Source organism: Furipterus horrens, unplaced genomic scaffold, assembly GCF_987537825.1.
Source record: "Furipterus horrens unplaced genomic scaffold, mFurHor1.1.pri manual_scaffold_8, whole genome shotgun sequence".
In the NCBI taxonomy this organism is placed as follows: Eukaryota; Metazoa; Chordata; class Mammalia; order Chiroptera; family Furipteridae; genus Furipterus; species Furipterus horrens.
This window is the reverse complement of record NW_028327178.1, coordinates 15,770,013-15,793,586: the sequence shown is the minus strand read 5'-3', so window position 1 is coordinate 15,793,586 and position 23,574 is coordinate 15,770,013.

Here is a 23,574-nt window from a genome sequence, read left to right as displayed (position 1 = left end):
GTGCTAAAATATTAATTCTAGATATTCTGGTGCTTGATTTTTATTTTGGCACCTATAAAAACAAAGTGTTTTAACAGCAGTGAGGAAATTCTTAATGGCAGCCTTGATCACAGCTGTTGACCACCAACCTGCCATGTTGACAGACCGGTGGCTGCTGGGATAGGGGGGTAGATTAGGACTGGACAGACACATGGCTTGAACTTGAGATATTGTCTCAAACCAGAGTCTGAGCTGCTACTGCTCTGGAAAGACACCAGGTGTCTCAAGCATGGGCATGTCTAGCTCACTACCTCAGTAGGTGCACATCTGTCTGGCAGGGCCACTTCTGGCACAAGTGGAAGGTTGGAGAAATCCATAGGAACAGATTCTGGGACTTCAAGCAAGATTGGAATGGCCCATTGGGGTTCAAAGGCCAGGGATCAACATAGCTGAGTCAGGGAGTGGGGTCAGAAATCCAGGTAAGGAGACCAGACATTTGTTCAGAGTACCAGTGATGGGTAAGGTCGTCTTTCTGAAGCGTTTGGTCTCAGCCAAGGACTTTTCTATCTTTCTTATTAGTGCTGGGGACATTCTTCCTATGTGACCAGCCAGTATATGATTCACTCATTTGTTCATTCATGCAACTGATGTTTGAGACTCAGCACTCAACACAATAGACATTAGCTGAGCTCTTACTCAACCTATAGTCTGCTGGGTAAGATTGACATGAAATATATGTTTTAATATTGAGTAATGGGTGGTATAGTAAGAGCAAATTCCAGACTGGCAAGGGAAGTGAGAGAGAAAAGGGGAGGCTGCTACTGCTGTGCAGTTTGGGCCAGAGAAGTCCCTCAGACTTGGCTTTCACTTTAATGACTGAGCTCTTCTCTTTCTCATTGGCCCTGAACATGCCTAGCTGAGGTCACTTCAACCTGATTCGTCAGTCCAACCCTAGTCCTGTCTATAACTCACTTGGCCCTGCCTTGCCACTCATCATACTGTGCTGGTGACATAGTTCCCAGGGAACAGGGCTCCAGCCTTGAGTGTCTGTTTCCCTGGGATAGAATTTCCTGGCCCTAGGTCAGATTCTAGGAACAGGCCTCCAGAAACTGCTGTTGATTCTTCCTTGTGCTAACCACAGACCTGCCTGAAACTTGACCCTCAGGGCACACATGTTTCATCTCATTCTGCTTTCCAACTTGGATGGACACCATCCATCATGAACTTGATAGAGCCATTCTGCAAGTGCTTTTGATCAGGGGTCCCCAATCCCTGATACCAGTCCGTGGCCTGTTAGGAACCAGAGGCTGCATGGCAAGTGAGCAGCAGGTGAGGGAGCAAAGCTTCATCATTATTTACAGCCGCTCCCCATTGCTCACGTCACCACCTGAGCTCCACCTCCTGACAGATCAGCGGCAGCATTCGATTCTCACAGGAGCATGAAGCCTACTGTGAACTGTGCACATGAGGGATCTAAGTTGCATGCTCCTTATGAGAATCTAACGCCTGAGGATCTGAGGTGGAGCGGAGGAGGTGATGCTAATGCTGGGGAGCGGCTGCAAATACAGATTGTCATTAGCAGAGAAATTTGACTGCACACAGACCATAATAAATCAACTGCTTGCGGGCTCAGATGAAAACCCTATTAGGGACTGGCAATGGACAATTAAGGGGCATCTGGTGGCAGGCTAAAAGCCATTCCCCCCACCCCACTCTGTCTGTGGAAAAACTGTCTTCCATGAAACCAGTCCCTGGTGCCAAAAAATTTGGGGACCACTGCACTGCTTCAGATCTACACATTGCTTTGGATAGGGTCCCCTTCCCCAGACCCTAGTTCTGGGACTGACTTAACCTCGAATCATTTGTAAAAGATGCATATGTATGAGTTGATTTTCAGCTCGTCACTTTCAATTGCAAAGTTCCTCAGGGCAGGACTTAGCTCTTCTGCTTTGGGCAGGATGACTAGCATTTGTTTATTATGTTTGTATTTAAGCATCTCCAGGGGCAATATGCCTCAGGAAATGCACTGCAGCAGCAAAGTCTTGTGAAATAAAAGAATTACTGTGGTTCCCTGACTGAATCTGAATCTTACTAATATAATTTTTGTCTTAGCTTTTCTCATTTAAAAATGTGTACATATTGGAAAAATAAGGAAAAAATGCCCTAAAAGTTGTATGAGAAGGACGAAAGCTCTTTACTTATTTCCACATATAATTTTTGACTTTTTTGCCTTGCACTGAAGTGCTCAGCTTCTCAAATTTTAGTTTAGAAGGAAATTCATTGGTTTCCTCATTCATATTGGTGATTATCACTACCATAAATAAATATCCAATACTTGTTAGAATAGATTTTCTTAGCGAGAACATCTGAATGTTAAAGATAATAAGCAGGTTCTTGTCTAGAAAAGAATCAATCTTTTTAATGGCCAGACTTTGAAATAATATTTAGTGTTAAGGAGAAATTGCTGCAGCTTTTTTTTTCCTTTTTTTTCCTGTTGTTCTATTACAGTTGTTCCATTTTTCCCCCTGCTGCAGTGTTGTTTAATAAAATATATTTGAAATCAAATCAGGACTTACAAGTATTAAAAGTGAACAATGTGAACTATTTCTTTGAGGACGTACTTTGTACAGAGATATTATTTGTCAAGTTGTTTTTATAATATTAACTATATATACTTACTTTGAATAAGCTTGTCAGACTCCTGGTGGGTAGGAAGCCATGCTTCAGATAGGGGGAAAGCAGAAGAAAAAGGAGGAGCTGTGTATTTTTTTGACAGTAGTCCATAGGCAATTAGGATTCATTGGCCAAAGATAGATGCAAAGGTCAAAAACGAAGCTTATGGAAAGACAGAAGGTTATCCTCTAGGAACAATCTCAGGACCACTTATCCAGTTCAGGATTCTCCTTTGAAGCAATTGAGACCCAATTGGGGGTGTGTGTGAGATTTATATATGTAATGGTACCTACTGCACAACATTATTGTAAATAACAATAGAAGTTCATCGGACATAAAGTGAGGGTGGTCAGTTAAGCTCAATATTTGTTGAGACCTGCTCTGTGTTACATGGTGTGCTACTGTCTCCTACCTCATAGACTTGTCATTTACGAAACTGTATGTATAGCACTTGGATCCATGCCCAACACTTAGTAATAAGAGTTCCTATCATTATTACTATACAATTTTAGAATGGTAATATCCAAAGTGGATTTTGTGTTGAGCTTATGAACAATACTGGGGTATAGAAAGAAAATATTAACACTTCTGTTTCAATTTTTCACATCAAAATAAAAAAACTAAGCTTCATGGATGCTCGTATAGACGCTTGAAACTGGTGCCCTCATTCAATAGTGTGGCGGATCTCATGGGTCACAAGAATGAGAGGAGCTCAGAGGGCTGGACACATGTCACCTCTCATTTGTTTGCTTTCAGTATATTGAAATATATTGCAGTTGACACATGCTTGGGTCAGTTGATTAAGCGATTATTTAGTTTTAAATTTTTTTACTTTGTAAATTTTTATTTTGATACTTCAAACTGAAAGAAAAGCTACAAGAATAGGGCAAATATTTCCTGTATACCCTTTACTCAGATTTACCAATTGTTAACATTTTTCTCAATTTGTTTTATCACTTATTGTGTGTATATATGTGCATTTTTTCTGAATCATTTGAAATAATTTGGAGACCTTGTGCCCTATCATCCCTAAATATGTTACTATCTCTAAATATGTTAGTTAACATGTATTATGGAAGAACACATAAATTCTCTTAACCACATGGTATACAATGATCAAAATTGGCAAAATGGAACATTGATATAATCAACATTTTCTCTTCCAGGTTCCAATCATGGATCACAGATTATATTTAGTTTTCTCCTTTAATCTGAAGAAGCTCTTTAGCTTTACTTGTTTTTTTTTTATCTTGACATTTTTGATGGGTATGGGACAGTTATTTTGTAGAATATATTTCAATTCTGATTTCTCAATTTCCTCATGATTAGACACAGGTGTGTGCTTTGGGCAGCAGTATCACAAAAGTGATAATCCAAACATTTCGACATACCATTTCCAGAGACATATGATGTTGGTTTGTCCTATTGCTGGTGATGTTAAATTTCATCCCTTGGTTAAGATACTGTCTGTCTAGTCTTTTTCCACTATAAAGTTACTACTTGTTATTTTTAAGTAGTGATTTTTGGAGAGATACTTTGAGACTAAGTAAATATTCTGGTCCTCAAACTTTCACCAACTTGTTTTAGCATTAACTGATTATTTTCTAACTGAATAATTCCTTCTGTTTTTATTAGTTGGCAGCCTATTATAAAAAAGAACTCTGATTTCTCCTGTTTACAACAGCACAAACTCATGGATTTTTATTTTATGGATTGTAGTTAGTATCATTTTGAAGCTGATATTGTCTCATATTTGGCTGGTATGTGGCCCTTCAAACTGACTCTTTTTTTTTTTTTTTTTTAAACCTTCCTACATTAGTCTTCAAGCACTTCTCTCTTTCTTTTATAGTGAGATGTTCTGGCTTATTTTATTCCTACCCTGCTTCAGCCTTGGAATTTGCCTTTTCTCCAAGGAATCCTTATGGTGTTTAGTACAAAAATGGTAGTAGATTAGGGAGAAAAAGTTCTCTGTCAAAAGGAAATATCGAGTAATTTTGCCTGTCTTCCTAGGATCTTAAAAAAATGACTGTCCTTTAAGAGTTTCTGGATACAGAAATGCCACTATTTAGGTTTGAGGTTCAAATTTTTTTTCTGAGTGGTCTAGAAACCCTAAAATATATGTATTAACCAAGATACTTATGTCAAAAAAAAAAAAAAAAAATCCCTTGCTGGACAGCTGCTCGAATAACTGGCAAAGAAAGTACAAAACTTCTTTGAAGGGATGAAAATCTCAGTCCAGGCTTCATAATATTCTCACAGATAAATTGTCACTGAATATGAGCTCACAATCCAAATTCATGAACCCCATAAAGAAATGCCCTTGAGTTAGTCAACAAAAGCAACAGAGAGTTAGATGTGACTGTGCCTCATCACTGCCCCCCAAAACACTTTATTAATAGTTATCAGATTATTAAAAATGTTTAAAGTTTTTTTAAAAAACCTTTAAATTTTATTTTTCAATTATAGTTTACAGTCAATATTGTTTTTTGCATTAGTTTCAGGTGCACAGGGTCACGGTTAGATAATTATATACTTTACGAAATGTCCCTACCCCTGATATTTCCAGTATCCACCTGACATCATACATATTTATCACAATATTATTGACTATATTCCCCATGCTGTACTTTACATCCCCATGACTATTTTGTAACTACCAGTTTGTACTTCTTTTTTTTTTTTTTTTTTTTTTTTATTGTTCTATTAAGTAGTCCCAATTTTTCCTGCTTTGCCTATGGGAGTGGAGGTGGGCGGGGCAGAAGAGGGCAAAGGGGTAAATATTAAAAGTTCTTATACATAAAATAAAGCATCAGAAACATGAGGAAAGAACAGGATGCTGTATTCTTAAAAACCAACCCACCAACAAACAGGGTTCATAAAAGAACCAGATTAGATTTTAGAAATTAAAAAAACTATCATTGAAAGTAATCTGCTTTCAGATTCATTCATTGACTTTTAAAATATAGATAAGAGAGATTAGTGAACTGAAATACATATCTGAAGAATATACATATCTCATAAGAAGGTAAGAAGATAACAATGTGGGAGAAAGATTAAGAGGCATGTGTAAAAGAAAGAGCCAATATCTATTAAAAACAATTCCAAAAGGAGAGAATGCCAACGAAGTTCTGAATTAATGAAAGACATAAATCTATTCTATACATATCACAGGAAAACTGCAGAACATCAAAAATGAATAGAAGATCTTGGAAGCAACCAAAAAAGAGATATTGGCTAATTATAGTATATAACTGTAACAGTTAAGAAGTCATTTGAGCATTAAATACCCAGAAAATAAAAGGCACACATATAATTTTGTTCAGCAAACTTTAAAGTCATCTACTCCATCTGACATTTTATAAAATTTTACCAAACGGAAGCCCAGGCATGCAGAGCCCCGTTTGAGACCACTTAGTGAGCGGCAAGGCAAAAGCCATGTGCCCTGGGGAAGCATTCTTATTTTATGGCAAGAATGGCTGATTTACCAGGACGATAATCACAAACTAAACTCATTTATCACCGAGTACTTGGACGACACATTAGAAAACGTTGCTGATGGTTTGAAGAGACAAATTTTTAAATATAGATTATGGGAGGTTCCTGTGTGTTTGAAGGAGAGTACATATGCTTTTTAACATCTTTCAGTGTTTATATTTGCTAGATTGGGTTTAAACATTGACTGCGTATCAGTCCTTAGATAAAGGACTAATTTGTGGTTTAAAAAGATATACTGTAGAATACATTTTTCACCATAAAAATATTTTAACTATTAAGCAGTATTTTAGCAGAGAACAACTACTTTGATTGGAATAAAAAATCACATTTTAAGTTCTAGGTTAGATTTACAGAGGACTCTGCATATGAAACTTATTAACTGCATAACCTACAGGCAAAACATGTCAGTAAACAAGCTGAAGTCTGAGGTGCACAGAGTTGTAGGATGTCATCAGTACCATTAATTTTAGATATCAAGTCCTTATAAAATATCGCTGTTGGTAATATTATATAATAAGATGTGTGGTTACAGTGAAAATCTGTTGCTTGACACAGTGATTCATGGGTTACCTTGTGGCAAAGTACATAGACATCCCACTTATTCTTCGAAAGATATGTGTTCCAGATTGTCTGATGTTTTTTAGGGTGATGAATAGCTATTTTCATGGACTTGAATGATATGCTAGTAAGCAGAGAAATAAGAATTAAAATGAAAAACTTTTCTGCCAGGTAAGGCGATTAAAAATAAAAAAAGAATAAGAAAGAAATAGACCCTTCCCCTAAATAAAATAAAATAAAATAGAAAAACCAGAAAAATCACCACCAGTATCAACAATCCACCAATCCAGACATGAGGGAGATTTTTTTTAAAAAGGCTGTTCCAAAGTGTTTTAATGCTAACAATTTTTCTTGTAGGCTTTACCAATTAGGTTATAAGAGCAACTTATATAATTTTGAGGTATTATTTTAAGTTATAGAGCCATTAAAACAGGTTTTGAAATAAAATGAACTTAGACCCAGACTTTTAAGTCACTGTATTACAAAGCATTTAACTGAGATTTTAAAAATGCAATGAACCACATTTAATCACATTGCTTTCTCACTGGAGTAAGATGGCTTGACTATAATATTAACATTTTAATATATTGTAATTCTTTCCATTTATTTCTGAATGTTTCTAAGTGAATAAAATGTATTAAAATAGCTGTGTGTATCCTTGATTTAGGATTGTTAAACATTTTTTACTGACATGGTCTTACCTTCAGGCCAGAGGCCAGGGGGCTGAAGAGGGAAGAAATAGGCCTAGCTGTGGTGGCCGGTGGAGACGTCACAGATGGACATGATGGTACAGAAGGAAGTTAAGGTTCAGAAAGCAATCTTCCCATCAGGGGTAGAATGACTCCAAATACATCAGTTTTCCCAAAGTGAAGGGGAGAATCAATCAATCAGCAAACTTTTCATGTCTACCATGTGATTGACTCTGTCCTGGGATACTGAACCATAGAACAGTGCCCTTGAAGAACTGGCATCTTTAACCCAACAGTTATTTGTTGAGCTCCTTTTATGGGATTTCATTGCTCGTGAGCACTAGGATACAAGGCAGCGTGATGCTTGCTCTTACGGATCTTCCTATGCAAGGAATTAAGATAGAAAACAACCGACATGCATAGATAGTTTATGCCAAAGAACCTAGTGGATGGCACCGATGGTAAGAGGCAGGTTCAGAGAAAAGGCAAATTTCACCAACTAGAAGGCTTGTGGAATTTTTAAAGTCTTCTGCCACTCCTATCTCGAATTCTGGTCTTTCGGCTTTTGCACACTCTGTTATCCTTACCTGGAACACTCTTAGGATATCTGGTTCTTTGTCTATTTTGTCATATATCAAATGGCTACTCTTCAGAAAGATTTCTCACCAGCACTGTAAGGAGACACCACTCCATTGAAATTAATTGTTTTCTATCAGAGATGGATTTTGGTAGTTGGCTATTGCATATTAATTTATTTTTGTTTTTTCTTTCCCTTTCTCCCATGTCCAACTAAGATGCAAGCTTAAAGTATAGAACTTGACACAAAAGTAGCAATTATTTATTTAACAAATGAAGCAAAAAAGAATCAGAATTGGATCTTGAAGGGTGGGTAGAATCTGGATAAATGATAAAAGAGAGAAAAAGGCAGCTGAGGATAGGGAAACAAAGGCCTCAGCAAAAAATATAGAGGTAATATAGTACAAGCTAATTTAGCTTGAGTAGAAGGCTTGGGAAATTTAATGTCTGGGCCAACCATAAAACAGGACAAGCCAAGATGTAGGAGATTTTGAATGCCAAGCTAAGCATATCACAAGGCAATTTGTATTTTATCCTGTATATATGCAATAGGGACTCACCAAACTTTGATGGGAATTATAAATCATAAAGTTCAACCTGGCATGTCCCTTGGCACTGAGTAACTGAACATGTTAAAACTCTTGGTTGGTAAGAAATTGCTGTAAAGATTTTTGTCCAGCCAATGCTAGAAAGAGGGTTGGCCGAATGTGTGTAGTAAGGGGGAAGGCACCTAACTACTTCCAGGTAGAACTCTAATTTCAGTGAATCCCCTGGATAGAGAGGAGGTGGGTGGTGTACTTTGAAATCCAGGATGTAGGCCCCACTTCCTTTTCTTCCAAATGTACCCTACTTTAAAAGGCTTCATAGGAAACTTGACTCTAGACCACTAGGTTATAGACAAATCACTGAAAGTTCAAGCTCTGCCTCTTATTTGGGATGATGGGCAGGTTAAAATAACTTTCTCAGGTTCAACTTCTAAAACTACAGAATGGAGAGAATAATACTCTCTTTGTGAGTATAAGAGCTAATTTATCTTCACCACTGGCATGCTCTTACATAATAAACTTTATTCCTATCCCTTTGTCTGTCTCTCTCCCAGAGGTAGTTAAATAAGGTATAGGCATGTTTCCTATTTGCTACCTAGAAAAGCTATTGCAGAATTTTTGCATACAATTTGATAGTACTATCAGTGCACGCAAGGCCTTTGGTTAGCTTTTCCTCTCATTTGCATATCTCTGAATCTGTCAAAAGACAAATGTTTTCTTAGAACCAAGATATCTGGTTACCAAACTGTTTATCTGCAAACTTTAAAATTCCATATTTTTTTCTTACAACCTCCCAGTCCCAAATAGCAGTTTTCAAATTATCTGTTGTGAAAAGTTGATAATGGAAGAGCCATCTGTAAATTGCTGGTTTTACTCTTACAATCTTAAATCAAGGCAGTGCAATTTGAATCTAAATGGTCCGCTCTGGGCCTCGCTCTGGATACAAGCAGTTGGCTTCCCTGAATGTGTCGCTCGAGGGGTTGGATTAGATAACTTATAGGTTGTCTTCCCTTTGTGAGACTGTAGGGTTTTTAGAGGAACTGTGTCCTCCTAAATTCTTTGACAATTGCTGCAAAAAAAGATTCTGTGCAGAGTGGGAGGTGAAACCACATGACCTCTAAGGTCCTTTCGATTTCCAAATTCTGTGACTAAATGGATTTCGTAGATTCTCACAGATAATAGCTACTTAAAGACATTGACATCATCCACTCATCCACGTTAGTAAAACTGTTCATGTTAAATCTTATGAATATTTCAGAAAACATGCCAGCATTCCACCTCTCCACCTCTGCTTAGATCATCCTTAGGTAATTGTTCCTTTACGGTCCCCATGACCTCTATGTAAAGAGAACTATCCAAGGTACAATGAATACTGCCCTGCAAGCTCAGTCTACAGAATCTTCATTTAAACCTTCAGTGGCTTTGTGTCTGGAAAAATTGACTTAACCTCTATAATACAAGGGAGGACCAGCACAACAACAACAACAAATGAAAAACCAGAATTATTTTCTGGAGGGCTAGCGCCTTGTAGCCTTGTAGTACAGGCTTCCCCTGCTAGGTGAGTATTCCAGGAACCATCTGTATCAGTGTACCAGCTGGCATTGTTGTGAGAGGTTGTGTTTGTCTTCAGTGAATGTTTTTGAAGACTTCCAACATATTTGTACATTTCATGATGGGTGATTTATGAGCGCACCTGCCCACACCGTGTTGAGTGTTCAGCAGTTTTTGACCAAAAATGGCATGACTCCTGTGTCCCACCCTCCTTATTCACCTGCTCTAGCCTGAATGACTTCTTTTTGTTTCCCCGGATGAAAAAAGTTCTTAAAGGAAAACATTCTGCCAAAGTGGAGAAGGTGAAACTAAAAGCAGCAGACACATGAAAGAAAGGCATCAAAATCGATGAGTTCAAAAACTGCTGTGAGCAGTGGAAAAGACGTTTTTATAGGTGTAATGCATCAAACAGAGAGTACTTTGAAGGTGACTGAGGTTTAAACATGGAAGAATAAATACACATTTTTAAATAAATAAATTTCAGTTTCTTGGGGGTGCCCCTTTGTGTCTTCTATGTCACAAAATACAGCATAAAACATGAAATGTTATCTGCCTGTTAAATGATAGGAAGACACACCTGACCTGGGGCAATAACCAAGTCTGGACGCTATTATTCTCTGTACATGGGTGATAGCACCCAAAGGACCAGACTTTCTCCCCAGAGTATGTGCGAGTTAGAAAGAGTGAAGTCATGTGTAAACTTCACAGAAGTTCAGACCCTGACTAACCTGGGATGTGGACATGAGTTAGTACCTGGTGTGATATTTACAGTTGTCATTTCATTTGTCTGTCCAGAAGTTTGTCCTTCAGCACTGTGGTTCAGTTGGATGTGCATTGTCCTGCAAACCGAGGGGTTGCTAGTTTGATTCCTGGCCAGGGCACAAGCCTGGGTTGTGGGCTCTGTGCTTTGCCCCCACTGGGGTGCTTGCAGAAGGCAGACAGCAACCAACTGATGTTTCTCTCTCACATTGATGTTTCTCTCCTTCCTTCCTCCCTAAAATAAAATAAAAACAAAAAAAGTTTTGAAGAAAATTGTCCTTCAATGTTTATCTTGTCCCACTGCCCCTGCTTAGTTTTCCCCAAACAGCGACCACCTTCAGTAGAAGGTGAGAAAGTTGCTTGAGGGTGTATGTATAAGTTTCCTTTTGTATCTCTACCCTTTGCTTAATTCAGTACCAGCAGGCAGCAGCATTTAAATACATGAATGTTTGTTGAATTAAACTTTTAATGACAAGTGGGTAAGTATAAAAAATAAAATGAACTATCATTTAAAGAGCACTTATTGTATGGCAGTTAGAGTGCTAAGTATTAACATACTGTACCTCATTCAGAGGCACAGTGTAGGAACTATTGTCATCTACCTCTTAAAAATGAGAAAACTGGGACAGAGAGAAGTTAAGTATTTTTTTCAAAGTCCAAAGCTGCTAAGTGTGGCTTGGACTAGGCAATTTACCAGAGCAGCCCTCTTAAGTACCAAAATATAACTACTCCTATGCAATTTGGTCCTAGCTCGATGATCTCAATGCAGTTATAAATCATGAATAAGTATCACTTTGACTCATACTCACAGTGACATTGATAACTGTCCATACATTTCTTTCCCACTAAGCTCATAAGTGGCTACAAAAGCAGCCTTAATACAGTGTCACAGCGTGAAGTGTGTATATGTTGGAACGACCATGTAAGTTGAAGCCCATTTGCCACCTCTGAATTGGGTATAAGTTGTGGTGTACTTGACCCTCAGCCTTCACAGCCACGACTTCTCCCCTGAGGACCTCAGCTGGTGTCCAATAGCCTATTAGATGTCTCTGCTTGGATATCCGTCAGATACAAAAATGAAATTATTTGTTCTCTAACTCTGTTGTGCTGAAGCCTCTTCTTTTTAAGGTCTCTGTCTCAGCTGATGTCAATGCCATCTATCCTGTTGCTTAGAAAAAGGAATCTGTGTTCTTTTCCTGTCCTTGAACTCCTAATAGCCACTCAGCCACTGAGTCCCATGGACTTTCTAAAATGCTACCATTTGAACCCTTTCCCTATACTCTTTAATGTATCGAATTAGCTTAAGTCTTTATCAGCCACCGGATGGGTCTCTTTCCTGCAGGATCCATTCCTTACACTCTTCCCCTGCCTCTGTGTTCTGGATCATTCTACCCCTTGGTTAACCCTCTGCAAGTCCCTGTCACCCACAGGATGAAGGCCGAGGCTCCCCGGTATCCCTTGCCGCTTCTCACCCCTTTGCTCAGGCCTGACCCCGCACCCACACCCACATGCAGGTCAGCCCGCTCCCTCTCCCTGTCAGCCACGGCGGGGACTTACAGTTCTGAAACACACTGAACGTTTCCACGGACTTTCCTTCGGCCGCCTCTTCTGCCCCAGATACCCGTCATTATTTCTTTTCCTAATCAGTTCCTCTTGCTTTCAAGACCCAACTCAAAGAGCTGTTTCTGTCCCTCTGTCTCTGACCACTTTTATTTATGAATCTCATTTTTCAATCATTCTAATTTGTTATTGACTTATTAACCCACCCAACACATAGTGCATGGGCACTAGGCTGGTCTGGTCAGAGACAGCTGTTAACCTAATGATCATATAAAGAAATAAAACCTTTCTCCTGCTATGTGGCAGAGGGTTTGAAAATTGTAATATTTAGGATCAGGCTCTAAAGGAGGAGTGAGCCTTAGCAAGATGCAGAGCAGTCGGTGAGGACAGAGGATTGGGATGTTAATTTTAAAAGCCCCGTAGCAGGGAGCATGGCCCATCAGGGGTTGCACAGTGAAGGGAAGGAGGTGGGGCCTCCTGGCCTATTCTGAGCCTGGAGGAGGGAAATGACACAGTCAGATTTCTGTTTGGGAAGGATCACTCTGGCTCCAGTTTGTAGGGCAGATTAGAGGTGTCCATACAGGCAGAGCAGTTGGAAGATAATTCTAGTCACTGAGACAACAATGACTCCTCCAGTCAAGTGCACAGGCTTAAAATATGGTAAGGCAGTCACATCAATGGACACAGTGAGCAACTGGACTTGAGGGTGAGGGTTTAATACCATCAGGCCTCTAGTGTGGATAATTAAGTAGATAATGATACAGAGAACACTGGAAGGAGGACCCTTTTATTTAAAATTTTTTGATAGGTGGTGATGATATGCAAAGGGGAAGAATAAGTTACCCACTGCCTTCATTAGGGTAGGTAATATGGGTATTTCTGCAGTTGGCTTGTGAGCTCTTTGGGTCCAGGAAACACTTTTTATTTTTATTTACAACCACAGAGCTTAGCTCATAGGTTTGTTTATCCAGTAGCATGGTTTTTCTTAAATTAAAAACAAAACAAAAACAAAGTTGAACACAACAATATTACAATAACTTTCAATACCAATAAGACATAGTATAAGATTCAAAGAAATATAAACAGATTGCTAATTTAGACCATCAAAGCTTAATCTAACCTTGATCTTATTTTTCAGCTTTACAGGAATACTTTCAAAAATCTTCAGAATTCTTATTCTATAGCCAGAACTAATTCCTAGGGTTAGAGTTTCCTCTCAACTACCTTCCTCTATCCCTTTCAGCTTCAAGGCATCTAGATACTGTATTTTCTAGTCCTGCAACTTCTCACTCAGTGAAGTTCTCATATTTGGAATGCTTTTTATACTACAGAGTCGGCAATGTTGGTTTTTCTTCACCAACTACGGATACACCGAAGAGACTGCATTCCTTTGTAAGAGCTCCCCTGCCTGAGTTATCCTTTTCATCCCTCCATGGGGAGGGAAGGAAGAAGAAAGGTATGGTGACAGTTAGATATACCCACAGACCCTTGTCCTCTCCTCAGAAATTACTTTAGGTTCCCACATTCTAGGTCTTCTCTTCCTAACATGTGCATCTTTTCATAAGGTTCTGTATAAATGTAATCAGTATCCCATTCTTGATAACCTTTATAATCCATTTATTAATTCATCCTGGCCAGGGAAGAAGTCATATAGAGCTCTTTCTCCAGGGCATGTGTTCATTCCAAGCACCCATCTCTATTGATGGAGAGAGATGTTCTTTCAAGAGAATGGATCGATTTTGAAAATCATTGAGGGTAATCGGTGGGACAGAGCCATAGTTAGAAATGGTGATTTATGCCTGAAGGAGATGAGAAAATTTTCCCGAGAGCTGTCAGATGATAGGTAATTTGAAACCCCTTGAAATTATTTATTGGAAACAGCTACTAAAAACTCAGCTACAGTTTTCAGCTTGACAAGACAGGGTTGTTTCATATTTTAAACATTCAAAGGAAACAGCAGGAAAGCTGTCATTAAGAGATCAGTGAATCAAGCCAATGAGTGAGATAATTGTTCACTAAGAAGAGACAGTTGCATTTTTAATGCCTTTTCAGTGATGGAGGATGTGAAGGAGATAGCGTAGTGGCTCACCCCAAAGTAAGCTGCCTGATGTAAGAAGGGCTTGGGCGATAGAAAGCAGCAGAAAAACATCTTCGGGAGTCGAGAAAAATTAAAACAAAACTACCCTGGATCACTTTTCTAATGGCAGGGCCCGATACAGCTGTGATAATCTGTTCCAATCAAAAGGAAGGGCTATTTGGGGAGAGATTCCGTTTAAGTGGCTGCCTTGGAGAGGCAGCCAGAGCTGAGCGCCGCTAATTGAACGAGCTAGGGTCTTTTCCGAGGGACCGGAGGCAACTTGAAGGGTAATATAATTATAAAGTATAGCATCAGCAGCAAAAACCACCACAGAGAAGTAATAACAGGAGGGGAGCTTCAGCAGCTGCTGATCCGCTGCTGCTAACCCAACCACAGAAACTTCTCCCATCCTTGTATCTGCAGAGGCTTTTATGGCTGTGGAGTGGTGTTCGAAGGGCCTGTTTTCCTTATTGGAGTTCAGAACTAATTGAGAGAAAGAACAGGAGTCAGCAGATAACACCTTTACCTTTTATCCACGTAAAACTCTTTGGAGAAGGTGTCTTACCCAGATGACAGAAGGCTGGCTTATAGTGTCACAGAAGGAAACTTAATCTATCTAATGTCATAGAGAGTGGAAAAATTATAGGCCTGACTTTCAGGGACTGAGCCTGTAATGCTAAGCTTACTGCAGGCCAGTGTAGACCTTGAGCCCCAGAGGAAGGCAGATTTCAATAAAAGATAGGAGCCAGGTTTAGCTGAGCTCTGCCATTCTTGCAAAATAATCAACTTAGGTCCTGCATGGAGACCCATGGAGAGGCCAGAGGTGTTCTCTGAGGGAGGTCGCTATATACAGATACATGAGTTGGGGGAATAGTGTCCCCACTTCCCAATAATTCAGGTCATAACGTCATGCCATAGAGTGTGTCATTTAGTAGAATTGGGTGTTTTCCATTTTTATTTCATACGTTTTTTTTAAGAGCAGCCATCACACAGTGCTCAAGAAATCACTGTGAATTGATTTCTTATGTCCTTGTTAGGGAAATATTCGAGGACAGGGTTGCAGGAGGGCAGCTTGCTGTTCTGAGTTCTGCTGGCATTTAGAATGTGGACACTGCTGCCAGGCAGGCCAGGAGGCTGTGAAGTGCCCTTCTCTCCATTTCTATCTGGAGTCACACATTTACCTAGGAATCCCATGAGAGGCTTCTGGGAGAAAGAGACTGGGTCTCAACGCTCCTTTTGATGTTCAAAATATGTCTGATGGGGTGGCAGCATGCTAGCAACTGTGTTGGAGAGAAACTTGATATCAGGATAGGAAATTCATTTAATGACAAATCCCATAAAATAGGTATTATTATTATCTTTCACAGATGCAGAAACTGCAGAAGGGTCACATGTTTTGCCACAGAGAACAAGGGAAAGAGGACTTATCCTAGGCAGGTCAGTCTGGCCTCGGATCCTCTATCAGGCTGCCTCCAAAAGGGGAGAGAAACAGCACACAGTTTCTTCCCATTGTGCCACCTGTTAGAGGCCTGGTAGCCCACATGCACTTGTATTTCATGCATTTGAACTTTATATAAATGGAATCAAACAGTTTTCGTATGCTGGTGTCTGGCTTCTTTAGTTCATAACTACATTCATCTGTGTTGTCATATGTAGTGGTATTTTGCTCATTTCATAGCTATCTCAGCTAATCATAGGAATACCCCATAATTTATCGATCTTGCTGCTGATCCCAATTTGGGGCTACTGTGACTATGAAAAATGCTACTCTGATCATTCCTGTGCATGCATTTTGATGCACATATATTTGCAGTCCTGTTGGGTATCTGTTAGAAGTGTAACGGCTGAATCACAGGGCAGGTATTAGTTCAGCCTTAAGAGAACCTGCCAATTTTCTAAAATGGGTGTAATGATGTATACATCCCCAAATGGTGTATGAGAGTTCCATATGATGGTAATCACATGGTCCTGTCAGTCTCTCTTCAGTTTTATTTAAAATTCTAGCCATTTGAACACCAGTGTTTCTTATCTAAGTCCCTGTCTCCAGATGACTGGTTATTTACATGTGCAAAGCCAATGAGGTATTATATTAAAGTTCTCAGAGGAGAACTTTACATGTCTTGGTCAAGTCTTTAAAATAAAGTTGTCTAAGTAGAACTAATAAAATATTCTCATCTATTAGAATTCTTAATCCTGATTTGTTTTTTAGGACACACGTTGCCTTACTAGTATAAATTAGGGCTCTAGGCCAGAAGCCTAGATCAGATGGATTCGGGGAGCTTTTGTAAAAAGGTCTGTGCTCTGGTATTACCCTAAACCTACTGAGCTGGAATTTCTGGTCGTGCTTTTGAAATTCTAATGTTTTAATTCAGTATTACTTACTCGGCGGTGGCAGCCGTCCGTCTCGAGAGACGATGGTGTAGCTTCCTAAGAGTATCTGCACCGCCGAGAATGGCTGTGCAGTCCGACTCGGGAGTGACATGGTATCTGTCTCCTCCCGTGTTGAATCGACATCATGCGATGACGCTGAAGCTACAGAGCCTGGGCAGGATAATATGGAGGGTCTGCTGTTGCCCATGCAGCAGACCCCCCCTCTCTTCGCAGCTGAAGGGTCCAAGGGAAAGACGGAGTCGATACAGCTTGGCTTCAGGTGCGCCGCAGGAGTTGCCGGTGTTGACTACAACGTCAAACCGCCTTAGGGACTCCGGCTCCGGATCTTCTGTCGGGGTTTACTCCCTTAGCCTTTCCCCTGAAGAGGTATGCCGCAAGGCAGCGGAGGTTTTTTGGAGTCAGAGTTTTCCTTCTCTGATGTACCCTGACTGGAAGATCGAACCAGCGACACTTAGCTCGCAGGCCGACGCTCAATCCACTGAGCTAAACCAGCCAGGGCCTATTACTTACTACTACTACTAATTTATTGTCATTGTTGAATTTAAAGGTAAATAATACCAAACCCTTTTCTTTGGGATATTGGGTTTTTCATTGGAAAGCTTTTGGGCAAAACATCTGTTAACAAAGAGAAGTAGTGCCCAAGAGTTGAGGGAGACTCGGGCGAGGAGGGGGTAAGAGCATTGATGTAAGGTTTTCCTTTCAGAGCTGAGAAATCTAGTCCCATAAGGGTGGTGGTTGCGTGAGCTGTAACTGTGTAATATTTGGGTCTCTAACAGGGCTTACAATGGTTTCCTATCTATCTTTCCTTCAGCCACAGTTCAGCCAGTAGCCAAAAGGGAGAGAGGGAGCCTTTTGAAAATGTATCTGAGGGAGGAAATCCTGTAAAACATCCTGATGTTTTATTTACTATTTTGGTCTTTGGTTATAAAACTTCTACCAAGGCAGGGTGCCTTGGGAAGGCTATTTTACTTTTTAATAAGAAATATTATTCTATGAGTGTCATACTTGGAGTAGAATAGGCTGTTCCAAGTTCCTTCTAATCCTCTGTGATTCCACCTTGCTCTGGGGGCTGAAACCAGAAAAGATGTTTTCCATTCACTAAGGAGGAAACCCAGTGGCCACTTTCAGAGAGATGGTGCATTGTTTTATATTTCTATCTTTCTTGCCAAAAGGTGCAGTCAGGATGCTCACACCGGCATCATGCCCCCTTCCTTTTAAGTACGTAGCTGCATCTCTGTTGTGAAATGAGTTGCCTCTGGGTGAAGACTTTTTCCCTTGTATTTTCCAGTTATTCAATATCCATTTAGGGAGTAAATAATTTGACCTTGCCTAGGCCTTGCCTTCTGCTTCTGAAAGATAATCTCTAAACACTTAGAATATCTTTGGTTGCCTGAGGACCTCCTGTCATGCTAGATTATCTAACAATGTGATTTAAGGTGGGACTTGGGATCACTTTAAATCGGGGTGACTTCTGGAGGGGCTGGAAACCGGCACTGGGTATGTGGACAGTCAGCTGTGCTTATGTGATGGAGCCCCGATAAAAACTCTGAAAACCATGGATCAGGTGAGCTTTCCTGGTTAATAACACACCCTGTGTAATGTCACCCATCACTGCTGGGAAAAGTAGTGTTGTTTATGACTCCACAGGGAGTTGATAACTAGCAACTTTGTGCCTGGAGCTTCTCTGGACTCTGCTGGATGCAGCTCTTCCTTTGGCTGATACATTCTATCCTTTTATTGTAATAACCGTAACTGCAAGTATAAAAGCTTTCAGTGATTCTATGGATCTTTTTAGCAAATTACTGAATTCCAGTGTGATCTTGGGGACTCCTGAGCTTGCAAGTAGTGTCAGAATGGAGGTGGTTTTGCAGACTCTTCACTCTAACTTTGGGTCATTATATGTTTATGGTCAAAGAGTCTCATATTTTTTTTATTTTTATTTTTTAGGGCCCCATGTGTTTCTGTTGGAGTTACTTTATAGCCATTTAATTTAAAATTTTTTTCCGAATCATGGGGAAGGCCCTCCTTGATCCCTGATGTATTCCGGGATATGACCAAAGGTTATATTCTACCCAGTTTAATTAAATAAATCGCTCATGATGCTGTAAGTTATTTTTTCGACCAGATGGATTAGCAAAGTTCCTGGCTTCAAGAAACTTTTCAGTTTGTCCCAGGATAGAAGGTAAAACTAATATGTGATTAATAAATTCTAGCTGGTCTGTGGGATTAAATGAAGAAGAGAAGTGATATTACAGCATATTAGATGATTCGGCACTGAGATATAGTATATTTGAGTCTTTTTTTTTCTTTTCTCTGTGTGGTTGCCTCTCACTCATGCCCCAACTGGAGACCCAACGTGCAACCTATTCATGTGCCCTGACTGGGAATTGAACCAGCGACACTTGGCTCACTGGTCCACGCTCAATCCACTGAGCCACAGCAGCCAGGGCTATTTGAGTCTTGAAAGTTTAGTAATTATGGAGATTTTTTGATTATTAGAGATTATATGCATTAATAAAATCATAGGATATGAAGACCAGATGGAAATCCTGGAATATAAATACCCAGGTTTTTTCAAATATATTCTGTAGAAATGACTTAGGTTTTTCCTGAAGGGTTTTTGGAGGGTTGGAGGCCCCTCAGTGGAAGTCTGGTTAGGAAGAGTTCATGCTACTCCCCCTTGCTTCACTGCGATCCCTCTGTTTATTTGTGATCTATTTTATATGTGACTTAATTTTTATGGAACAAGTTACTGTTAAAACACACATACATACACATCCATAGATCTGCAATTCCTTTAGTTTGATTTTGTAAGGAGCATATGGAATCACTGAAGAGTTTTGAAAGTGAAATGACAGTTTTCAAAGCTGTACCTCAGAAGATTTATTAGTGAAACACAAAGCCAATTATAAGGGGGGAAAAGGGGTGGCAGCATATTTGATGACCACCAAAGTCTGAATTAATACAGTGAATGGAGGGGCAGGGATACAGTGGAGCATCTTTGAAGTAAGACAGGCTTGCTGGATGTAGGTAGCTGGAGAACGGAAAGGCAGCCTGTCAGAGAGAGACAAATACCATATGACCTCACTTATATGTGGAATACAATGAACAAAATTAATAAGCAAAGTAGAAACAGACTCATATAGGTACAGAGAACAGAGTGACAGCTGTCAGAGGGGAGGAGGATTGGGAAGCTGGGTGAAGGGATTAAGCAAAAACAAACAAACAAACAAACCAACCAAACAACAAAAACCCTCATAAGCAGAGACAAGAGTATGGTGATTACAAGAGGGAAAGCAGGTAAAGGGGGGATAAATGGTGATGGAAGGAGACTATTCCTGGTGGTGAACACACACTACAATATACAACTACTGTATTACAGACTCATACACCTGAAACCTACTTAGTTTTATTAACCAATGTCACCCCAATAAATTCAATAAAATGTATATTAAATGAATGAATGAATGAATAAATAAATAAATAAATAAGTGTGGGGAAAAAAATATTACTCTGTGGTGATCGGATGGCTCCATTCATAGACATTGAGAGGGCAGCCAGCTGCTCTTTGTGAGAGATGACAAGGTTAGTTTTAGAGCGGTCAAGGGTAAAAGCAGAGAGCACCAGCAGACAGCTGCAAACATGGACTCAAAGAGTTATCTACTCAGGTGTACTCCGGAATCCATTAGGAAGACCCATGTTATTGAAGAAACTAGAAAAATTCTGTTGAGCTGTCAGATGGTTTTTAAATGAACTCAAATGCTTGAAAGATGCGTTTGAAATGCACTTGAATCATATATTGCTTTTGCAAAATGGCTAACTGACACAGAGGCCTTAAAAAAACCTCATGTTTTAATAAGACTGTTAGCACTTGTGGCTTTTTCTTTCCTAGGAGAGTTGAATCTTTATACAATATTGATCATGTTATTCCCTGATCAAAACATTTAGTGGCTGTTTTCAGATCTGCCAAAATCAGGGAAGGCTTTTTTCCCTGCATCAGTTTTATTTTACTTACTCAAACTGTCATGAAGGTAAAGCTCAGGGACCCAAGACACAGGCTGGTCAGAAGGGTTCCAGGTCTCCTTACTTTGTGCTGAATAGAATGTGCAATAATGTCAAGATGCCGTCTACACTACTCCCGCCCTTCCACACCGTGAGGGTGGATCTGCAGCTGCTCCCCTGACCCGAAGCCCTTCCCCCGCTCTCCCTCTCCTCTACCCTGCCAGGAATATTTGTGTGCTTATTGGGAATGAGGGCATGAGGGGCTGTGCTAATCACAGGGATGGTTTCCTGTGACCTGTGTTTGATACTGGACAGCGACACCAGGAGGGGTTGTTAGTTTTCTTAAAGCAAAAAGAAAAAAAATTACTATAACCTGTGCCCAAAATAAAAACCTATTAGACCCTTTGTTTTTGGGGGACGCCAAATCTACAAAACACATGTATCAAAAGGAGGCCTTTGCATGTGTTATTCACCCTCTCCTAGTTTAGATATGCTGGTACTGGAGACTTAGCATTTAAACAAGGCAAGCCAATCATTTGTTCTCACAAACTTCTTCATCAACTTTAAGAAAAATTTCAGATTCTTTAGTTCGCTGTGAGAACCAAACGGTACATATTAAAGTCAACCAATGTGTTCCCTGTCACAACTCCCTTTCTGCATGCTTGAAGCTCTGGGGCTGTCTCCTCTCTTAAGGGCAAGGACATCTGAGAAAGGAACAAAAGTATCAAAGCTTAGCTTCAGTGTGTCATGGACAATTAGACCTGAATATTTTTGGAAGTTTTGATGAATTGCCAGTCTGCCTTAAATCAGTTCTAGATACAAATGTAGGGACATACATGTTAAGAATAAGAGGCATTTCAAGGACATCCAAGACCAGTACTCCAAAGAAGGCCAGGCCTCATGGACGCATTTCCAGAGGTTAGCTCTACATTAAAGAGGGCTCTGGGGCTCACAGTGGCACAGATTCATGTTGTGATGTTGAGGTGAGCATTGAGGTTGCAAAGACAACTAAAGGGAAAGAAAATAAGGAAGTCACATTTATTTAACAAATACTCATTAAGGACTATCACATAATATCACATATCTCACTTATGGATAACTGGAAAGAAAAATGCCATCATGTGACCTCTTTGTCATAATAGGCACATGGCCACTCGGGATAAAGCCTAGATTTCCAGGCTCCCTTTGGTGTTGGGTGTTGCTATCTGACCAAGTTGTGGTCAGTGAAAGTAAGTAAATGGCAGGGATGAGTGCAGCATTGGGCAAGAGTCCTTTCAGGAGGACGTTCCACTTTTTTTCTTATTACATTGTATGTGGACACCACGTTGGTTAAGCGTGGTGGGGTGATGAAAAAGAGTCCTGTCCCAGTTCTCAGCCCAGGACTGCCAACATTTACATGAGAGAAAAGAAATTTCTACTTGTTTAAGCAACTCTTATTCTGGAGTTCCTGTCACAGTAAATTAATGAATAAAATTAGATATTTGCAAATCTCATACAGGTTGTTCTATATCATAAATCAATTAAAAAACAACAACAACAAAAACAACTACCTTTTAGCATTGTTGTAGAGCCCCATTAAAAGAGAATTCCTGTCAGATATTGCCAAGAATCTTGGCTAATTCTTGGTAAACAGCAGACACTAAAAATGTTTGTGGAGATAATGTGTGAATGGAACAATGGATCCAACTGACAATTACTTATTCACTCAAAGCCTAGTTTAGAGATGAATTTCCTAAAAAGAACACTTTAAATCCATAGTCACTGATTGTGACTAGCCCAGTGATCTGAAAAGGTAACAGTACATTGTCTGTTTCTTCACTTTGTACCTGGAGTTCTAGGAACTTCCGTAACAAAGGCAACAGTAGGTTGAGGGGTAGACCAGATTGATGTTAAGAATTTACTCCCCTACAACTGATTCCTTTTTCCAGTCAGTTTCCCTCTTCAAACCTACTTCCTCTTCTAGGAAAAGAAGTTGTTTCGGCCACAAGTTTTCTAAGGTAGTACTTCTCAAGCTCTAATGTGCATATGTATCATTTGGGGATCTTATTAAAATGCAGTCTCATTTAGTATGTCTGCACAATGGGGCCTGAGATCCTGTATTTCCAACAGGCCCCAAGGAGATGCTGATGCCGTTGGTCTGCAGAACACCTATTGAGGAACAAAGTTCTAGGAAGGCAAAATTCCTAGGCCACGTGACAGATTTGTTCGAATATGTTCATGGATGCTTTGCCTTAAGCTGCCTGATTTTGACCACATTCCTTTCTCTTGGAATACAAAGATTGTCAACACAGAGAAGAGTACAATCAAAGACTCTAGGCTTCTCAGGGGTCAGGAGAAGCCCAGCATTTTCACTTTTCAGATTGCTAGTATATTTTAAGATAAGAAAAATTCCAAAGAAGCATTATTTATATAAATGTGTTGAATTTTAAATATTAACATTTACCACATTGAAACTTTCATTACTTAAAATATAGTACAATGAGGTTTTTTTACTTTCAAGATAAATAGAAGAGCTGTATTTCATAGTATACTCTAAACAGTATGATTGACCATGAATTTAAAGAAATAAAACATCTTTTTTCAACCCTATAAACATATCTATGTTGAAATTAATAACTTGATTTAAAAAGTGTCATAAGTCTACTTGGAATTGTCCATGAATCTGAGGCCAACACAATATGCCTCTTCGTTTTCTACCATTGATGGACTCCACTCACTC